Below are 23,209 nucleotides of genomic sequence, written 5' to 3'. Positions count from 1 at the left end.
AGGTTGACCAACATGAAAGGCACAGTTGCAGCAGGTTTCCTAACTGTCCTGTATTGCTATCATCATTCCACACAGCTATCATTGCCTTCATTACCATGTACTAAGTGTTGTATACATAAAAAAAGACTGGTTAGAGCATAAAGGATATGCTCACACTGATTCTCTCAATGCTTTCTCACATCTTTAAAAATGTATGATTTGTTTTAAAGTATCTGTGCATATATTTACTTTTTTTTTATCAGTGAGTGGAAATGGAAGCTTAATACTTCTTATGCCGCCCAGGGTTCTTATACACAACAAAATATGTCTCTGCTGCTATTCTTACTCATTTCCTTTTGTCTTTCAGATAACTTTGCTGTTTGCAGTAGATACAAAATAAACCGAATAGGTGGACTGTTGACGCGGAAGTAACGGACACTGCTGACGACCAATATGATCAAGCAAATGCCGATTTATTGTTGATACATCCCGGTTAATATAGCCCTTCTAATTCCGTATCATGAGCAAGCTCTCTACTAATTGGTTAACTATATCATGCACGCGCTCCTAGCTAAAATATGATTCCGTTAAGTCTCTATGTTCACGCGCACGGCTCTCTCCACCTGCACCCTGCTTCACGTTCAGCCCCCAGTCACGTATGCCAGCTGTTTTCCTTCTTCTCAAGGTTGCTTCGTTTACTTTCTCACAGGAAGCTTCATTACTTTCTCACAGGCGGCCTCATTATTTTCTCACAGGTGGCTTCAGTACTTTCTTACAGGCAGCTTCAGTACTTTCTCACAAGCGGCTTCAGTGATGTCCTTGAGGCCTGCTGCTCACAAACATAACAATTCCATTCGGTCTGGATTGTTCACTAAGTGCCCCTGGTACTCCAGGTATCCAACAGTGGACCACAGAAAATGGGATGATGTTGTTCAGTGCCCCTCTGCATCTCATAGTCATACTCACAACCAAGATTTTACCTTGTCAGCTGCCAGCTTGCTAACGTATGCTAAGCATACACAAATTATATTGCAAATACTCACTGAGGATCAGGGAAACAAAATAAAACAAAAAAAAAAAGAAGAAAAAGAAGATACACAGAAAAGAGAAAAAATTACTAATAAAATCAAGCATCATGCAGTAGATAGTAATGTCCTTTACTGTGAAATTGTATGTCAGTCACTACTCTCACGGTCCACTGAACAATACTATTCTAATAATCTGTCAGATCTAATCAGAAGGAGCCAGTCAGCCTACCAAAATGTTTTGTGCAGCTGGGAGCTTCATGTCAGGACCAATCAGGCACTACTGTCTCTGTCACTTTATCATATATGTTTTAAATATAGCAAAATAAACTGTGTCTAAGGAGGTTTTTTTAAGATATTTTTCCTACTCTTTTTTTTTTTTTTTGTTGGTAATAATTTGGATTTGGTAGCCTAAAGTTCTACTTTCCTTTGATAGTCTGAGCAGCTTTAGTGAGATAAAAAAGCAATTGAGAATTATAAGACTGCTTCTTAAAAAGTTTGGGTTTGTTTTGTTTTTTCCCTAGGGCTGTACAACTCATTTGCATGGCTATGGTGGTACAATTAATTTGCACAAATCTCTTTTGCTACACCCTTTAAAAAAAATCTACACAGTAAGATAAATCAAATGTAATTTTTAAAAAATATATGGTCCAAAATTTGTACTTAGAATCATAAAATCATAGAATGGTTTGGGTTGGAAGGGACCTTTAAAGGTCATCTAGTCCAACTCCTCTGCAAGGAGCAAGGACATCTCCAACCAGATCAGGTTGCTCAGAGCCTCAGCCAACCTGTCCTTGATTGTTTCGAGGGACGGGGCATCCACCATCTCTCTGGGCAACCTGTTACAGTGTTCTACCACCCTCATTATAATTTTTTTTTTTCCTAATACCTAATGTGAATCTACCTCCCTCTATTTTAAAAACATTACCCCTTGTCCTATTGCACCAGGCCCTACTAAAGAGTTTCTCCCTGTCTTTCCTGTAGGCCACCTTTCAGTACTGGAAGACTCCTATAAGGTCTCCCTGGTGTCTTCTCTTCTCCAGGCTGAACAACCCCAACTCTTTCAGCCTGTCCTCATAGGAGAGGTGCTCCAGCCCTCTGAATATCTATGTGGCCCTCCTCTGGATTCACTCCAACTCAGTCGCTACTTCATATAAGGCTATGAAAAAGCCCCTAATTTATGCTAAGGATGAACTGGATACAGTGGCCATTTTTATGAAAAACAAGTGTAAGAGTGAAACTCAAAGTTCTGGCCAAGATGGTAATATTTTTCTTTGAGTGAATAAGCATCTTAGAGCTGGGATGCATATAGACTTTCTAGGAGGGCATATTGAAGGGCATTGACTGATAGAATCACTGCATTACTGGTACCCTACAAAGCTTTGGAACCTTTTGGCTCTGAAAGAAGCTAGCCAAAATTCAAGCTCAATTCAGTTTTCTCTGAACATCCTAGATATCCAAAGGACTGGAAATGTTAATAACTATACTGATAAACCCTCAAGAAAGTATAACTTAAAATAATGACTGGATAAAACAGGGCACAAAACAGAGGCAGGGGAAAGTATAAGTAGCAGAAAAACTAATTTTAATCTGTTCTTGTATGCAGACTTATCCTACCTCTCCTGAATAACAGTTTCTTTAGTATTACATCACATCTTGTTCTTGCTTCCATTTTAGAAGGTTGCCTCCTGAAGTTTCTCCAAGAAATATACTTTTATTTGAAGCATCTCTCTTTCTAGTCTTGAGTCATAGTAGGAAGATTTGGCCTAAAAACTGCTAATGGAGAAACAGTCCATTGGCAAGAGAAGAAGGAATAATTTATAACGGTTAATGAAATTAGTTTTTTCCAACTTTTTCCTCCATCCATAGATTACAAAGTACTTGAACATACAACTGTTTTTATTTTTTCACAGACTTTGATAAACAATTTATAGTGAAAAGTTCATTTAGAAATAGTTCAGTTGAAATACCTGAGCAGAAAAACAAAAACAAACCCCCTCCAGATTAGTGATTTAGCCACAGAAATGTCATGGCATTATTCACATTCCTGAGCTTCAAAATTTTCCTTTTCAAAAACACTCTAGCACAGTAGCTGTCCTTGTCTAAGTACTCCATGAAAACTGTAAGCATACTAAACTGATAACAGACTGATTAACATTTATGGTCAGATATTTTTTCTTTTCTCCAGTGATTGTCTGTGGAAGTTGAAATGTCCAGGCTAAAAGTCAGTCTGGAAAAAACATATTAAACAGCCCTGTCTCCTGTTGATAAAACATCACTTACATTCTGAAGCTTTTCCCTAAAGATTCTAGAAGATATCAAGAGCAGGTGTATATGAATACTCAGGTTCTGGGCCTTTTTCCACAGTCTGAACCCTATACAACCATCCTTTCACATGCTTTCACAAGCCATGATCCAGGTTGGGAGGTGTTTTTTTTCTAATTTAGGCACACCGGGAAGCTGTCTGGATGGACTGGTACTGAGTCTCAATGGAAAGGGAGGCAGAAAATCAGACGTTCCCCTACAAAATACATGTAGGAGCTTAAGTGGGTACACCAGTTGTCTTTTGCCACCTCACTGAACCAATCTTACAGAAACTTGGTGTCTTTTTTCTCGGAGTAGTGCTAAGACATTATTATCCACTCACCCTCAACGGCCAGAAAAGTATTTCTCCATGCCTTCACCTGGCCCCTCAGCCCCCTGTTAATCCTGCTTCAGGTGTCAGTGAGCAGATATTGGTATTATAGACAAGAAGTGTGTTGCAGGAACTCCTGTCTGCAAAGACTTCTGCACCTGCCACATGAGTGAATGGAGCCATACATGAATTCAGGAAAATAGCTGAACAACAAAATAGTTGTGTCATCGAGTGTTCCTCAGATCTATCCCACTTAAGAGAACCTTTGCTCAGCTACATCATGAAAATAGAAGTATTTTATCCTCAATAAATATGGAAAATTTCCCCATTTTTGTAGAAAGCTGACCTTCTAATCTTGCATAAGATGAGCCCACCTCCTGCTTGAAAATCCTACCCTCCGTTTGACTCTGACTACACAAGAAACCTCTTTTAATATTTTATCTGAGGGACCCTAAACCTCTCCTCTTTAAATGCATGTTTCAGATGTTTCTGTTTATCAGTTTTCTGTCTTTGTGCAAGGCAAAGATCCTTTGACTGCATTCTTTGATCGCTTGAGGGAGATAAGATTTTATCTTTCTAATCTTACACAGACCCTCTTATTTTATATTTCTCATATATCTCCAGTATCTTTCTCTAAAGAGACACAAAAAATCTTGCCAACTCAAAGCCTATGGAGACTACAATTTCCCGTTCTTCCTCAAAGCTCGTCTGAATTCTGGGTTGCAGCATTCCCTCTAATAGGACAGCACACAGCGACAGTTAGCTGGCCTCAGAATCACAGATGGTCTGTTTCCATGGTAGTCTAGTTGACAGAAAACATCAATCACAAGGGGAAAAAAGTAAATTACCATTTAGCACTGCATAGCATTTCCATTCAGAAAATACTGATATGCTCAAAAACCATCAGCTTAATGGTATCTGATAAATTTTCAGAATTCCTATACAGCCTAGGAGCTTAACCCTCAATGGTGCTATTTTCTTTGCAGCTCAGATGCTTTTGGATACTTTTCTGATTCTTGGAAGAATGTAAGAATTATTTCTCCTATTTCATCTATGAATAAACTCAGACAAAGCAAAGTGACAGACTTTTTTTTTCCCCTTAAATTCAGGCAGAACATGTAGAATTTCAAAGTTCAAAGAATTTTCAAAGATAGCTCTTAGTCTCACACCATTTCAAAATACACTGATCACTTGGAGGTTTGTGATCTCTATTGAAACAGTTGATGTTAGTATGATGAAGTGTGAGCAGTCTGACAGTGGAGAACACACAGATCTTCTCTCCTTCCTCACAAGCAAATGTTAAGTGCATTGAGAATGCCTAGAAAATGTATTTATGAACTCTTATTAAGGATTCTGGGTGAATCACGAGAATGAACACATTACTTTATCCCTGCTACAAGCTAGAGTGCTGGCCTGGAGAAAATGTTTTAAAGTCTTTCCTTTCCATCTTGACCCAGGCAAGTGCTCAAAAATTAGTTATTCCAGGACAGGATAACAGACAGAGCCAGTGCTGGGTGCTCTGTAGCTGAGTTTCATTAAGACAGTGTTACATACGCTGTTGGAGGATTGCAGCTTATGGTGATCCTCCCTTTCATGCTCATGTAGTTAACTTGTCATCTTTAATAGTCCCAATGTGGAGATTCCTGAAATAATTACACCAAGCTAATTATCTGAAGTCTGAATCACTGCAGATGATGCTTGACTGGTTGGAGTGCAGCACAAACTCCGTTTATCTGACATGAGTCAGGAAAGCAGTGATCTCATTACTCTTACAAGCACTATTCTGGGATATGGTTTAGTCACAGGGATTATCTTTCCTTTTTTTTTTTTTTTCAGAAGGGTTAATATGAACAACAAAGTCATGAGAGCAATAAACGTGGTTCAAATCTGGTCCATGCCATCTGAAGAAAATTCTTCAGGCAAACTTGTCAAACAGAAGTAGATAAAATTAAACTTCTGAGTCACGCCCATTGTTTTGGATTCAGGAGCTTATCTCCACATGTGTTCTTCAAGATGTTAGATGTGGGGTGTCTTTCTACATCTGACTAGAAATATGTGAGTTATTGATTTTTCCAGTTCAGTGAATGAACCACACATACAGAAAAGAAAAAAAATAAAAACATCCAAAAGACTGAAAGACAGAGCACTCAATTCCAAAAATGAAGTGCATCCCCCGGCAGACATGTGTGGAAAAACGTGAAGTGCTGTGGCACTTGGCTGACATCTGTGTGGTGATTTGAATCTTGCATCACACTGACATGACTTTGGTGGACCAGGTAATAGGGCAGAGAAAAAGACACTTCTGCCTATTCACATATCCAGTGCTTACATACAGATGGTGAACAGCACATCCAACTTCTCCAAATCCCCATCTAATCCAAAGGCTGAGTGAGTAGTAGAGATAGGTGTAGTAACAGGCTGCTCTTTTTTTCTCTTTGGCAGCAGTAGACAGAGACTACTATCTAACCCATACCTATGACAGAGATAATTCCTTGGCATGGATAAAGCTACTGGTTCTGGATATGCCGGCAGTACCGTGCATCATCTTATGCCAGTGTTTGGCTTTCTGGAGGTTTTCATATCAGGTAACAAGGGGTCCAAAGAAGAATGCCAACTCTGTGTGTGTGTGTGTAGATGTTCATTGGTGTGGAAGGGGCCAGTGTTATTTGTCACCACCTTGTTAATGGAATGACCTCCAAGTTTTATGACACGTATTCATGTCTTTAAAGCATTGCTACTAGGTAGGCCTCATGTAAAAAAAGCCTCACAGCTTATAATTTCAGATTTGCTGACTCTCAAAGAAGTAGTGGAGGAATTACTTTCTCCTTCCTGAATACTTATTCATATCTTACTTCATATCAGTACTCCAGTATCCACACATCACTTTGGAGTGATGCAGATTTGCCTTCTTCTCCTACACACTCTGATTGGATCCCACTTCACATTATCGAGCAGAAGAAAACAAGCAATAAAACAATATAAGTGTGAGAGAAGGAATCAGATAAGAAATCACACTTGGTGACCATGTGAATTCCTTTAGCTACTGACTGGGCTTCTGACAAAGACTCTAGTTGAAACAGTAGCTGTTGCAAGTTGTGCAGTATTTTGTTTCAGGAGAAATTCCTACAGTTCTCTAGTCTTTGGCAATAATAAGAATTCCCCCAATGAGACTGCACTGAGGGAAGCCAAGGGGGACATCAGCCACTTCTGGTCTTATGCAGTGCAGCTGCCCAAAAAACAAAGATGCAGATTCAATAAAGCCATTTGCTCCAGATACAAATTTAGAGAGAAGAAAATCACCATTTTAAAGATTTGGGGGCTTTTTGCTTTCAACTAGTTCTACTTCTGATGTATACTTATTGTCAGGGCAGGACCAAAATGAGAGTCAAAGACATAAGATTTGAAGGCTCTCGCGGGCAATAGCTCGAAGAGGCTAACCTCTGACTGCTAGCCAGTTTTATTAGCTCTCATGATAATACACCCTGGGCAACTGTAGACATAATATTTACAAAACATAATCTTTGAATGAATAACTGAGTAACCCTGACACTTAATTTAGAAGCAGTAGAATAAAGCAAGGTGTTGAGTTCTCAAACTTGAGTTTCAAAACAGCTGCAGTTTCTGGCTTTAATTTTCTTGCAGACACCAACATTATCTTCTGTGCTTGTGTCTTTACCTTTTTCTTTAATTTTCTTGCAAGATAATTCCACATTTCAGAGCTGTGTTAATTCCATTTCTTATCAGTCATGTAACTGGAGTCTTGTGCAGCATCAGGATTAAATACAGACTCCACTTCTACTTGTCCCTGAAGTCCTAATCCACACAGTTTTTCAAAAAGCAGGTATTATTCTTGGGAACCTGCCAGTTCCAACAAAATTTTCACCCAGAAAGTTTCACTGGCTTGGAGGTTGGATAATGAACTGAAAAACAGATAATTCATAGAAGACAGATATATCAGGCATTCACACTGGATGTGACGGACTGCAATCCTGGTTTCTGTCCTGCATTATAATTCTACCCTATGCAAGGGGCCTTTCAGGCCATTGTCTGCCCTTGGTATCTCACCACAGAGTATTTTCAGTGTATTTCAAAGTGTTTCATTCATGCCAGGCATTCAGTTGGCAATGGAGAGACTATCTCTGTAGTCTCTTGTTTCACCATTCATCTGTGATGCAGCACCGTGAAGGCTGCATCTCTCCACAAGCGAACGTTATTGGACAAGGACAGCAGCTGGAAGAGAGGGAGATGGGTATGGGGATGGTGCTTAGTCACTTGACGGCATATTTCCATTTGAGTCAAAGGGAACCAACGGTATGTAAGGGCTCTGTCAGCCTACAGTGGGAAAGGAAATGCCTTTGGCAAATCTCCTCAAATGAAGAATGAACCTACATCTAAAACCTTATCATGGGACTGGGCCAAAACAAACATTTCACCAGCTGGTTTTATCCATTCTGCAGCAGCTAACCAGGCTACAAAATATCTAATTACAAATGTCTGTTGTAATTCTTGCCAGATCATTTCCCATGGCAGGAGTTTAACCATAAGCAGCTGTTCAATGACTTGAAAGCTCTTTGTCACTCACCAGCCTTATCTCACATTTCAGTAGCTGCATAGTACACATAGACTGATTCGTTTTCACCCACCTTACCTTCAAGCAGCTTGGTGCTGCAACTGAGAGTTTTCACACATTTTACTCTTTTTGCACATATCTTATCCTATGTTGGCTTTGAAACTGGAGTCTGCAGTTCCTATGCTTGTTTCTATTTTTGGCCGTGGGTTCTCTTTGACGGAGTAACACTTTGCTGTGTGACCTTTCAGTGTTTTGTGAATTTCTGGTATGTCCTCCCTTTCATAGGAAAGGGGTTTCAAGACAAATATTAATCTATAGCATCACATTATGTGTTTGAAGAACGTGTTAAATATTTAAAGACAGTTGTCCGTGCTCCAAGAATGCCACAATCTACAAACATAAGAAAGATGATACGTATTTTTTATCTTATTAGAAAGACGTCAATTTAAATTACGTTTGCCTCACTCAGAATGGAAAGTTCCTAATACTGTACAGGAGAGTGTGGAAATCCACTAAATATTGAGGAACTCATATTGTTTATTTGCTGTACGAAAACCACTGTTGAGACTATTCTGAAACTCACTGAATTGAATAAAAAAGAGACTTGGGAACTTTATGGTCTTTGCATCATAACTTTTTTTGGATGATAATAGAGAGTGTTTCCTAAAAACAAGATCTTGGTACTCTGGCTGTTGCAATTCGATTCCTTCACACAAACTTGTCCATCTTTCTCTTGAGTATCAGCGGTGGACTGGGGTAGCACCTGAGAGAGTACTTATCTGCATTGCCCCTGTATTCACTGTGAAATGTAAAAATCTATTGAAATAATTGCGCCACCTAACCTCTGCTGCATCAAAAGTAGATGTTGTTCAGCAATCAAGTTGTCTAAATCTTGTTTACAGCCAGTGGAAAGACATAGCTTCAGAGAGTGATTTATGCTATTTATCTAAACATCTACTAAACTCAAGCTGAGAATCTCCCACCCACAAGAGACTCCTGTCTCTCCAGGTGCCCCAAACTTTCCAGATATTCAGCTGAAATCTCATTGTTAAGAATTTTAAAACAGGTTGTTGTTTTACCTTATTTCCATCTTGACACCTGAAGATCTAGTTTTAACCTACAACCTAACACTCATGTGCAGCATAGAGCTGGTAGCCCTCAGGGCTAAAATAACTTGCTCCCTTGTTCTATAAATAAGACCAGAGGCAAGGCAAGGTAATTTGTCTTTGCATTTGACAAGCATTGGTATTTTAAAACTGGCAGAAAATAAGGAAAACACCATTTGATTTGCATGATGAGCGACAGTGTTACTGGGGCTAACAAATTAATTTCAATAGAAGTACTCTGAGCTGAACAATACATTCATTAAAAGAGCAGTTTCGTGATTAGACAGTAGAGCAAATAGCCCTTTTTTTTTCCTATTTCGCCATCAGAGCTGCTTCACGTAAGCAATAACAGAGAACGGGTCGTATGTTCATTTTGCTGCCATTTGTTCTGTGATTCTACAATGACAGTGTTACGGCTTTTCGACACCACAGCACAGTGGAAGGGGTGATGACACTAGATCCATGCACCCTACAGTATACAGTAAACAAGGCTGAATGATTTTACAGGCAAGGCTAATGATTCAGGTCAGCTGGAATTTTTAACCTTCTAAATTACCTGACAGGGCAATTTTGGCAGCAAGGACGTTACTAGTATTGAAGCCAATATAAGCAGGGTCTGGAAAAGAGAGTATTTCACTGGGTTATACCCAATATTTGCCGTTGTCCTTGCAACTACGACCTCAACATTAGGTGATTTGCTGCCAATATCTTTTGTGGGGATTTATCTGCAGAGACCTATGTGACTCACAGATTCCTTCCTATAAGAATCCTCACTTGAGCTGGAGATTACTTACTCGAGACTACCAGTGCTCAGAGAGCACGTGAGCCTTGCTTCAGTACAATGGGATGAAGATGGTCTGTCCATCTTTTAATGTATTTTATTACAAGGAGTGAGCAAGCAAATATAGACATAATCCACCATATTACGGAGCTAATTTCTGCATTTCACTAAGCTAATTAAAGGTGAAGCAATATAATAATCACATTTATATCACAAATAAAATTGAATCATTAAATCAATAGATTCAAATGAGTAAATCTCCAAATTAATGCAACAGTTAATGAAACTGAATGATTATGTTGACACTTTAAAGAGAATGTTTTATGTTCAACTTGTTTTGCAAAAAAATCAGAGAATGGTTTCTTGTTATCTGAAAAACTAATAAGTACACTTGCATACATAGTGTTTTAACTTAATTGATGAAGGATGGTTTGTGGGGGAAAAAGTGACCTAAAGCAAATACCCAAGAACCACTATTTCTTTCAAAATTGCCGCAGATGACCAACATCAGGAGGTAAAAGATAATCTCAGTTGCTAAAATCTATTGATATTCCATCCACATTAATAGCTGCTTATTTTAAACCAGTCTCCCAGAAAAAGATATTTTTTAAAAACAGGTTGACAGCATTGGTGGACAAGAGCCGAGCAATGGACATCATCTACCTGGACTTGTGCAAAGCATTTGACACTGTCCCGCACAACATCCTTCTCTCTAAACTGGAGAGGCACAGGTTTGATGGACGGACCACTTGGTGGATAAGGAATTGGCTGGATGGCCGCACTCAGAGAGTGGTGGTCAACAGTTCAATGTCCAAGTGGAGACCAGTGACAAGTGGCATCCTTCAGGGGTCCGTGTTGGGCCCGGCCCTGTTCAACATCTTTGTCGGCGACATGGACAGTGGGACAGAGCGCACCCTCAGCAAGTTCTCCAGTGACACCAAGCTGTGTGGTGCCGTCAACGTGCTGGAGGGGTGCGATGCCATCCAGAGGGATCTTGACAGGCTGGAGAGGTAGGCCCATGCAAATCTCATGAAGTTCAACCAGGCCAAGTGCAAGGTCCTGCACCTGGGTCGTGGCAATCCCAAGCACAAATATAGGCTGGGTGGAGAATGGATTGAGAGAAGCCCTGAGGAGAAGGACTTGAGAGTGCTGGTGGACGAGAAGCTCAACATGAGCCAGCAATGCACCCTTGCAGCCCAGAAGGCCAACCGCATCCTGGGCTGCATCAAGAGGAGTGTGGCCAGCAGTCTGAGGGAGGTGATTCAGCTCCTCTATGTTGCTCTGGTGAGACCTCACCTGGAGTACTGCATCCAGCTCTGGAGCCCCCAACATAAGAAGGACATGGACCAGTTGGAAAGGGTCCAGAGGAGGGCCACAAAGATGATGAGAGGGCTGGAGCACCTCTCCTATGAGGACAGGCTGAGAGAGCTGGGGCTGTTCAGCCTGGAGAAGAGGAGGCTCTGGGGAGACCTTATTGCAGCCTTCCAGTACCTCAAGGGGGCCTACAGGAAAGATGAGGAGAAACTCTTTAGTAGGCCTTGGTGCAATAGGACAAGGAGTAATGCTTTTAAAATTGAGGGAGGTAGATTCACATTAGGTATTAGGAAAAAAAAAAATTATAATGAGGGTGGTAGAACACTGTAACAGGTTGCCCAGAGAGGTGGTGGTTGCCCCATCCCTGGAAATGTTCAAGGCCAGGTTGGCTGAGGCTCTGAGCAACCTGATCTAGTCCGGGATGTCCCTGCTCTGTGCAGGGGACTAGATGACCTTTAGAGGTCCCTTCCAACCCTAACCATTCTAGGATTCTATGATTCTATGAAAATGAATTAAAAAATGAATTAAAAAAATATGTAAATGTACTGATCAGAATTGACATGGTTAGAAAGGGAAAGATTCAGATAACACGCGAATTAGCTTTCCTTGCACAGAAAACTCAGAATAAGCTGTTTATTATGAAGGACAAAGGAAGATTGCAAGAGGAAACAAAGCATGGAGTGGGGAAGAAGAAAATAAAGAGTTTTGTGAGATAGAGTCTTTCTGTATGAAACCGCCACAGAATAGAAGGAACAGAGAAATGGAAGTAGCAAACAGAAAGGAAAAGATTCCAAGGGAATTAAGGGCCCATAATTTTTTGTTTTCATAATTAAAAAGGAAAGTAAAAAAGGATAATAGATGGTTGGAAAAGGAAAATTGTACCATTGCCTCACCAAAGGAAAGTAAAAAGAGACAAAATGGCAATGAAGAGAAAACAGTAGAGGGTGCTATGAAAAGACTAAAAAAAGTAGTAAAGAGGTGTCGTGGTTTAACCCCAGTCAGCAACTAAGTACCACACAGCTGCTCACTCACCCTCCCCCTTGAGAAGAAAATAAAACTCATGGGTTGAGAAAAAGACAGTTTACTAGGATAGCAAAGGAAAATATTAAAAATATATCAAAATAATGATGATATATAAAAACAATAATAATAATAGGAATAATAAAATATACAAAACAAATTATGAACAATTTCTCCCCACCTGACTGATACAGCCTATCCCGAGCAGCAATCATGGAATGAAAAAAAATTGAAAACAATCCTGGAACAATTCCAAACAGCAAGAGAAAAGACAGTGAGCTCACTGGCCCGCCTCCACTTATATACTAAGTGTGATGTTTATGGCATGGAATGTACTCTTCGGCCAGTTTGGATCAACTGTGCGGACTATACCCCTTCCTGCTTCCTGCACCTGCACATTAGTGAAACCTGGGAAGCTGGAAAGTGTCCTTGGTCTCTTTAGCAATAACTGATAACATCAGTGTGTTTATTAACATTCTTCACATACTAAATCCCATACTAAATCCAAAACACAACAGCTACTGAAAAAAAAAATTATCTCCATCCCAGCTGAAACCAGGACAAGAGGTGTCTGCACTTTACAGTATCTCCCATTTCCTCATGGATGTGCACCACTTCCGTTGCTCCCAGTGTTAACACTGTAACTGTCATCACCATTACCACAAGTTTTGGGTAAGCCTTAAGGTACAAAGGCAGTTTCAGCGGTCTGGCAGTGGGATAGCATTGTGGAATTATTTAAAAAGAAATTACATGACCTGAGCAATTATAGATCTGCTTAGACTGATACGAATCATTGATGAAATAGTGGAATGACTAATAAAAGATTCCAGTGGTTAAAGAAATTAAAGAGTTTACAGAAGAAAATATTAATAAAACTGACGATAAGTTTTGACGGCACTATAAAGTTAGCAAAAGCAAAAATGTTGATGGTACATATTAAGGCAGGAGGAAAACATTTAACTTGATATCTGATGACTTCTTGATTAATGAGTTGGAATAGTATAAAAACAACAGGCTAGATTGTAAATGAATCAAAAACTGCTTAAATAATAGTTCTAAAATATTCTTTGAAACAGGAAATCTTGCTGAGCTTCTGTCTTTACCGTGATCTCATAGGGCTTGTCTCTTACCTGAGCACATTTAGATTTTTTTCTCATATTTAAATAAAGTAATCTTCTGTCATAATGTTCTGGTTTTGTTGGGTGAGGGAGGGCCTAAGGTGGTAGCTTCTGTAGGAAACTGCTAGAAGTTGCTCCCCTTTGTTTAGTGGACTCAGCCAGGCCTAGGGCAGATGCACTGCTGGCCAAGGCCGAGCCAATTAGTAGCAGAATGTCCCATGATAACGCCTCTGCATATTTAAGAAGAGGAAAAGAGGAAAAGAGGAAAAAAAAAAGAGGAGAAGATGTGAAGCAGCTGAGCGGGGACAGAGAGGGGGAGGCGTGAGCCTTGTGGGCCTTGAAGGCCTCACCCTCTGGCCTCCTGCTGGGCAGCCGACTGGGCCCAACTCGGCCTGGCCTGGCTGCAAGAAGTGGAGAGGAGATGAGAAGTGAATAAGATGTAAAAAAGATCCTGAGAGACATGTGCCAGCCTGTTGTGAAGAATGGCTGCAGACGCCAAGGTCAGTGAAGAAGGGGAGGGAGGAGTAACGCGGCTCCTGGCCAAGATTCGCCTGTGGTGACGACCCTGCAGTTTGTCCCCCTGCAGCCCATGGAGGTCCATGGAGGGGAAGAAATTCACCTGCAGCCTGTGGAGGACCCCACGCTGAAGCAGGTGGAGGCCTGAAGGAGGCTGTGGCCCATGGAGGGCCCTCAGGGGCAGCTGTTCTAGAGGGACTGCACCCCGTGGAAGAGATGACCCACGCCTGAGCAGTTTCACAAAGGACTGTGGCCCGTGGGGGGGACCCCATGAAGGAGCAGAGGAGGAATGCGAGGAGTTCTTCCCCCGACGCTGAAGCAGTGGCATGAAACAACGCGTGATGAACTGACCGTGACCCCCATTCCCTCTTCCCCTCTGTGCCGCTCGGGGGGGAAAGGTAGTAGTGATAATGTTAAGCCTGGGAAGAGGGAGGGGTGGGGGGAGGTTATCTTGTTCTCTGTCTCATTCTCCTGCTAATTTTAGAAATAAATGAGTATTTTTCCCCAAATCGAATCTGTTTTGCCCGTGACAGTAACTTCAAGGATTTCTCCCTGTCCTTATCTCAAACCTCGAGCCTTTTTTTCCTTATATCGTCTCCCCCTATTCTCTTGGAGGGTGGAGGAGCGAGAGAGAGACTGTGTAGTCTGGTCCTGATCAGGGCTGAACTACGACACATAATCTTGAAAGATACCTGTAAATCATGCTAATAAAGTTTCAGGTGGTATAAAATGAAAGAAAAGTAAAATAATGCCCAAGAGAAGCTGATGATAGAAAATGTCAAGATATAAAGTTCACCATGAGGAGGCAAAAAAAAACTGCAAAGAAACAAAATTTCTTAGCATATGTCCAAGTATAAAATCATACCTCTCATAGAAGAAAGATACAAGATATAATTGCAAATTGAAGATCTTATCATAGGAAACATGTATAAAGACTTGAGGTTTATGATGGAGAATTACAGTTCCCAACTTAACAAGAGTGGTCAAAAAGGCTACCATCATCTTTAAATGTGCAAGTAGGGGAGTGCTGAATAGGAGAATTTACATTCTCTTTTGCAATTAGTGCTGAAGTGACTGCTATTGGAGTACCACATCTTGTTACAGCCCATCCTTTAAAACAAGAATTTAAAAGGCTAGAGAGGGTTCAGAGAATATTGAAATGAATTAATGAGTTAGAAGCATGTCTTGAGGGTTTAATCCATTTAGATTACCAAAAAAAACCCAGCTATGGGTGAGTTGTTTACATTCTGTATACTGGGGAAACATCAAAATTAGTAGCAATTTGGGATTCCTATTAATTATTTTCTTATCTTTCGTGCAAAAACAAGGAAAGTCTTCATGTTCTTCGGTGTAGAAGGGAAGATTCAGGCAAGAACAAAAATGGTATTTTTAACAACAGAAGCACTTAGTCACTGTAGCAATGTATCTGGGTAGGTAATACATTCTGCATCACTGAAAATGTGTATAGGAATATTTGATTTTTTTCCTCAAAGAGATATTCTAGCTCAAGGACAGCAAGTGGATGTGAAGTGGGAATTATTAAAGGGCAATCCAGTGGCCTGTGTTACGAGGAGGTCAGACTTGCAGCTTGTGATGTGCTTTCCTAGTCCTGACATCTATTAAACCCACATAAGCATGTACTCTGGAAAAAAACTTGACTTTGCCATTTATGCCTCTCTGCTAAAAGAAGTCAAATTATATAGATTTGTAACTAATACATATATAGTGCTATAGATTAAGAAATGCAGTAAAAATCTGATAGAAAAGTAAATAATAAAAGAGGAGGTACATTCTCCTTGTCCTTGAAGCTATCAATTCTCTTTAAAACTTGGGAAAAAAAAAAAATCAAGGCAAAAACATTTATCAGGCCTGGAGTGGTTAAAAAGTGCTGACATTCAGGACCAGTTCTGGGAATGCAGCATGGATCTCACACCTAGACAGGCTCTAATGGTCCATGTACTTATGAGAGTCTCTTACAGATTGGATTCCACTTTGTTAAAGCTTCCACGTCCACTCAAAACTCAGGGTAAGACCAATGTACATTTAAAATTTAAATCAGTAAATACTTCTTAAAACAAAGGTTCAGCATCAACATTGGCACTGCAGGGAGAAAAGTAGAAAATGTATTTATATGGCAGAAATAATGACACTCTGCATGGCTGATTCTAAAGCTTTACTTTGAAAAGGGGAGGAAACCTTCAAAACTCCTGATGACTTTGCTACTAGGGCAAGAGGGAGGTTTCCATGTGCCTGGGACTGAGGCATAATGCTATTCTACAGTGCCTCCTGCCTTCCGTCTGTGAGGAAAAAGGATAAAATCTTCCCTGTGTTTGTATCTCTGGGTGGCAGTGGTCCTGAGCTCTCCCTGGATATACTTTTCATATATTGCCATGCGTAGCAACTTTTGCACTTTGATTAATTTTCTCCTTGTAGCATGCACATGTGTGGCATATCTCCCTCCCTCCTTCCCAGGTAATTCCAGTGTTACTGAGTAACTATTGGTTTCTATTTTCAGTCAGGATCTGGCATCATTACAATTAATTTGGACTTTTCACTGAGTACTGTGGGCCCAAACAGTAGGCCCTCCTGCCTTCCCTACCTCCTCTCTCCAGGGAAGGATGCAATAACCATCTCTTCACCATGCACAGCTTATGCACAAACTGACTATTTAAGAAAGGCAAGGGTTGCTCTGGACTCATACCTTAGAAGGGAAAAGGAGTTTGACTTCAACTGTAAAATGACCTCCCATGCTTGTGGCTTCTTCTCTTCTCTCCCTCTTGCCTTTTACAATGAGGCTTTATTCTGCTTTGTTAGTGTGGTGTAGCAAGATGTCTCTCAAAAGGTGGCAGGAGGAAGAGAGAATCCTGTGCAAGCTTTTCCCAGAGAATGTAAAGCCATTTGTATCGTCACTTAGGCACTGCCATTAGAGGTGGTTCACTTACAAAATTTACTTCAAAGAAGCCTTAATATGGCATAAAGGTTCCTGTAGTCAGCAAAAGTGATATCCATATATACTCTATCTTTTGATCTCGTAACTGACAGCTGCTGCTAAGATTTTGTGGCACTTCCCATTCCCTTTGGATATTATAGCTTCCCATGTGATACTAGGAGTGGGGGAGATTGCATAACTGAGGAGGATACACGCACTGATCTCCTCCTAGAAGTCCAGAGGTGATCTAGAGAAAAATAGCTCTGTTCAGGAGCTAAATTCAACTATGCAGCCACAGAGGAGCAACTCCCTGTCTGGCCCACTTATGTTATGTGGAGGACACTTGACTAACACCACACAAAATAAGTTGCATCGTTGGTAGTGCTTCATTAATAGCTCCCACTCCTAGTAGTTATTAAGCTCCTCAATGATGTCCAGTCACTAGTGCCTCCACAGGCATACGGCTACCAAGGCATTTCAGCGGGAGAAGATCAAAAAGAGATGGAATTCAGAAACAAGCCACCTCCTTCTCCTGGCTCATACATCTGGGGAGCTGCACCCCACCTCAGCATGCAGCTCCCCTTGCTAGTGCTGGCATGCAGACACACACAACAGATGGAGGGACCATCTGACTTCTGGCAGCAGGCAGAATAATTCACCTTTTTTTTTAATCCTGCATTGAAAAATTTTGAAAAAAAAATTAAAAATAAAACCTTAGTTCACTGCTGTGAATCAGACACACCTGATTCAGGAAGACAGACCACCAGTAGCCCGAGTGTCCCCTTCACTCTGATATAAGATCAACCTTTCTCCAAACCAATGAATGTTGAATCATTTATTAAAATGTAACTGCTTCAGCAAGAAAGACTGAAATGGGTACTCTGTAGTCCTGTGGTTTTGTGAGTTGCCTGGAGGTGGGAGATTTTCAGGTCTTGAAAATGAATCGTCAAAACTCAAGAGAACAGTCTAAATAGTAGACTCTTGGTATCTCGAGACTCTCACTCTTTGATATTTTACTAGAAACATTATCTTCAACCATAGCAATCCTTTCCTGAGGACACTTTCATTGAAACAGTCACATTCCTATGCAGGATTTTAATTGCATCAAATCAGCATTTTTTTTGACAAAAAAAAATGCACTCTGTCAGGAAATGCTGACCCATTTTTGCCAACCTTATTTATTTTAGAGTTGAGATTAAAGCCTTTTCTGTCGGGAGGAACCTGCTAGAAAATAAACTTCTCATGGAAATCAGGTGAATCCAGAATCCTGCTAGCTTTAAAAAAAAAAATCTATAAAGCCTGTTTTCAAAAAAGGACCCTGCGTCTCCATTATACTGCACTGAAATTGTTTTCTACCAAAGAAACAACTGCTGAGCAAACCAAATAAATGCAAAGTAACATTAAAACTGTGCTAGATTTTGCTAGAAAATTGCTAATGCCACCTGTTCTTTTTAAGTGTACTAATTTTTATATCTTTCTTTAGAACTCTGCCAGTTCCTCCCCTTATATCTGAGGAGCCTGGAGCCACAGAGCTCCTATGTTTACGCTCTTCAGAAATCTTTCTAGGGAGCTGCTCTGAAGTCACTGGCTTTCCAGAGCAGGATGAATGGCTAGGCTCCTCAGCTGGGTATGACATTTCTGTCCCATGTAAAAGCCACATTTCAGAATTTACTGTGGAACAGAAATTACAGTTTTCATAAAACCTTTGAAAAACCATAGAGCTCTTCACAGTGCTGGTGATTTTGTGTAATCCATCGGTAAAGATGCTGTTTAATGTATCTTTGCTCTCAAGCATACAGGAGTATTACTTTAAAGGAACATCAGAAAAGGTGAAATTGCTGCTCACAATTTGTCCTCATCTGTGCAAGTACTTGTGCATACCTGTGGCTTACAGTAGATACTGTACAATGGGCATTTCTTGCATGCATCCATTGATCACTGCTTTCATTGTAGTTCAGGGGCCATCAGAGATAATTCTTCTATCCAGATGCTGGAGAAAGCTGTTTTTTTTTTCATAGAGTCTATAAATAATTTGTTCAAGTGCTGCCACGTCATCCATGCACAATAGGACGTGGGCGAGCTTCTCTTTGCCACCTGTGTAGCAACGATTTCTCACACAATGCACCGATTGCACAGTATTTGGGGAGCTGTCTCAGGAAATGTCACTTGCTTTGCTTAAATCAGAAAGATGAAGTGTTATAATTGCCCATTCTCTTTCTACAGCAGGCTCTCCACTCCTATGTCCCACTTTTGCAGGCAGAGGGGCCTTATACTTCTCAGTGATCCTGGCATAAGTAACGTAAAGACTTTCTGTTGCAGAATACCCTACTGAATAATGAGCCTAAATGCTATCACTAGGGCTAAATATGCTGTCTCCCTTTGAAGCTCTGCTGCCTAGTGAGTTAATCAAAGGGCAAAGGACCATGAAATCTTTGTGTGCAACCCTGATTCTTCCACTATTTTACTGGGTAGGTTTCAGCAAGCAACTTATTTCATGCTTTTACTGTGCTGTCTATTAAGTGGAGCTGACAGTACTTGCCTGTCTTAAAGATATGTGGTGGGGTTAATTAGCTGATGTTTATGCAGTGTTTTGACATATTAAAAGTGCTATTTACAGTCTAAGTGTTATTATTAGAGTGCATTGAAACTCCTGCATAAAAGCCATTTTCATTGCAAAATACAATTTTGTTGAAAGAAACATTTTCCCTGGGAAGCTATTCTCTTTCTTCTAGAGGATATAACAAAACAAAGAACATGGTCCCTTCCTTCTGTCAGGAAAAGATGGGGAGAAATTTAGCGGTGTGAGCTACAAAATAGGTTCCCTGTCTGCAGATCCTGCCCATCCACTCCCTGGCTGACATGGGGGTCTGGTCCGACATCACACCCGTAACCAACCTCGTTTGAAGCAGCTGCACAGAGAAGCATCAGGCCATCCACTGTGGGGAAGGTGCCAAAGCAAAGCCTCAATTACTTGCATAAATGAGATGGAAGGTTAACCATCCCCAAATCTGTGTGTGACTCAAGATATCTGGAGAACAGACTGGAGAAATTGTTTCCTATTTATTATATAACTGTATGTGAAAGTTTGAAAAGCCCAAGTGAGAAAAATGATGTATCTCCAAATATAAAGCAATTTGTCACAGGTATTCCCACAAATTTTTGATTTGATGATGCAGCTATGGCTTACCATTTTCTTGTCCTAGTGTGGAAATGGAACAGAAATCAAAGTAAGTTATAAATGGATTTTCCATTGATACAAAGTTCACTAAAAGTTTGCCTTTGGCTGCCTTGAGTGGCTAAAAATAGAAATGAGCTACTCCTCTCATTTATTTTTCCAAACCTAGAGGCGAAGTTGGATTCCCTTATGCTCCTCCTACCCTCACACTTTCTATTTCTATCTGCTTCAGTGACACTGGAGAGGAATTATGATTTTTAGTGTGACAGGATCATACTGTAAAATCTTTTGACCTATGAAAATTTTAACTTCTGGTTATTCTTTTTGGTTTTGCAGGCATTAAAAGGGTGCCTGATTTTATTCTGACTCCACATAGCTCTAATAGAGACAAATAGGTTTGAGTGTTATTTTTTTTTTATTTGTTTTGATTTTAATAAATATTCTCACTGGAGTATAAGTAGGGATAAGAAGAAAGTAAATTAAAAACTTTAAGAATGTTTCTCTGCTTCCCAAACAGCTCTAACTCAGCTTTTCTGGCACATAAACATTCGAATGAAAGAAGAATCTGTTTTCAGCAAGGGTTTGCTTCCAGGTTTTCTTCTCCATAACGAATGTATTTTCAAGTGGATACAGGGAATAAATCAATCATAGACATCTTTATAGCAACCTTTAGGGATTTAAAGAAACTTTTCTTTCCCTCCAGTCTCAGAGTTCTGTTTCCTGAGTCAAATACATGTGATCCTTTCCATTTTTTCTCACAGGCTATGGCTGCTGAACTGCTTATAAGATTTTTCGATCTCCTCAGGAACCCCTCCTGTTTCTTTACAGCTTTTGCTCTGCAGTACTGCCAGGAGTCCATTAATTATTTTTTATTTATGCATCTCAGAATGATGGTTCCTTTCTCTACAACAGTGTCATTTTGTTGTCTCCTGTTCAGTTTGGGATTCATTATAAGGCCTGTATTTTTTTCTTTTTTTCTGTACAAATAAGCTTTCTCTGTTTCTACTTGTGCATTAGTACTTCTTGATTTTTGAGCACTTGTTCTTGTCTAATTTCTATGCTAAGTTGAAACTAATATCTCAAGATAATTTCGAATTCTATCCTCACATGTGTTGACAACGTCTTGCAGCCTGTCATTCACCCCCAATTTCATAAGCATGCTGTCTGTTCGGTTATACAACTTAGTAAAAACACAGAATTCAGACTTAAACAGGTCCTTTCAACTCCCAGGTAATAAGTCCTCCCAGTTTGGTTGTAAAGAACTTATGATAACTCTGATACTGACAACTGTTTTCAGACTGCTCTGTGTCAATCTGATAAGACATATTATAGCCATGTGGTTTGGAATATGTTCTCTAGAATACTGCCGTAAAGATAGCATTTTGAGCTTTTATTTTTTCTTTGTTTTTTTTTTAAGGAACATGACTTCTACACTTTCTTATATAAAACATTCTTCTATCAAGTATTTTTTTCATTATCTAATACATCTATCTGAGTTTTTCTTGAGGCTTAATTTCTAGCGAGGGTCTGTAATTCAACTTTAGGATAAAGGAAACATTTTTTACAACTTATATTATCAGTAATACTTCTATCATTCTGATATCAAGGGCTTTAAAAATTGGGATTTGGCTTTGAGTTAAATTTGAGTTAACTTTGAGTTAAATTTTGTTATTGATGAGAGTCTCAAAGGCTTTTCTTCCTCTGGGTTTTAAAATCTGGTTTACAGCTATATTTAAGACCAGTAAAAATATGGCTGCAGAGAAATTATTTTGCACTCTGTTTAATCTGTCAGGATGGACATAGATAAGCCATATTAAAGCATTATTTTCAAACATCCTTCAGACTAAGGGAAAAAATTCTTCACTGCTCTTCACCTTGTGCAGTCATCTGCATCTTTACAAAGACACTCTATGTGCCTGTTCTAATCCAGCAAAATTTCACTTTCAGCTTGTTGTCACTGAGACAAATCCTTAGCTGGGGAATATTGGTAATGCTTTATTGCTTTCAGCAGAATAAAACCTCAGTTTTGAACTGGCTGAGGATGCTCTGGGCCACTTCCTTTAAGTTTTGAAAATAGTGCCTACATCCCTCCTTGCTGGGGCCAGCACGCACCTATCCTAGTAGGTAATTTTGTTGTACAATCTGTTTAGTAGTGAAAGCAAAGGACTGAGTCATTTCTGATCATTGCTTTACATAAAAGGGAGTAAAGGAGAACACCACCTTTTTCAGTCCTAATTGCAGTGTAGATAACCTGGTTTATTGCCTCTAGCTGAATCTCCTAATTATCAAAAATGTTTTAATCATTATGTACTTTTGAAGCGAACATAATATTATGACAGCTGTTTCCAATACAATGAACAACAGCTGAACTGCATAACTACTGCATGGAGCAAATCCCTTCAATGACTTTGTTCCTTTCGTCATTCAGCTCTGTCCTTTCTATCACGACCAACTCAGGAATGTTTTCCCTTCTGCCAGCTGCTGTTCTTCAGTTCCAGAAGGTGATTGCTGGTGGGATTTGCAGACAGGTACGGTCACCTTCATACAACTGACTGGCTCATTAATGCTGCCTGCTTGGGCTGCTGGTGGGAGGATGCAGGGAGCTGAGGAAAGCTGAGATTTGCCACCTGGAGGGAAAAGTGCTGCTGCTGTTACGCAGAATGGATCTTGGTTATCTTGGAGAGCTGTGTTAAAACTCATAGGCAAATAAGGGAAAGATGTTTCTCTAAAGAGAGACAGACCTCATGACTGCACTTGTGAGCAGTGCTTTAAATATTGCTAGTGTTCAGAGCAACAATTATGGACACATTAGGTGGTACAAAGGAGTGATGCATGCCCACTTGTGCCAAGATCTACTACATGATACATCTATTTTTGCAGCTCCACTCCTGCAATTGCTGACCCTATCAATATCTATGTGTTTTCTTACAAACACTACTAAATGTAACTGAGGCATCTCTCATGACCAGAAAGGTAGGAAACTGTGGGAGCTGTTATTGCAGAGCTGTTTGTGGTGTGCAAGCTGCATGGATAAGGTAAAG

Source organism: Chlamydotis macqueenii, chromosome 1, assembly GCF_036417535.1.
Source record: "Chlamydotis macqueenii isolate bChlMac1 chromosome 1, bChlMac1.mat, whole genome shotgun sequence".
Classification (NCBI taxonomy): Eukaryota; Metazoa; Chordata; class Aves; order Otidiformes; family Otididae; genus Chlamydotis; species Chlamydotis macqueenii.
The sequence above is the reverse complement of the archived record's forward strand: the minus strand, read 5'-3'. Positions refer to the sequence as shown.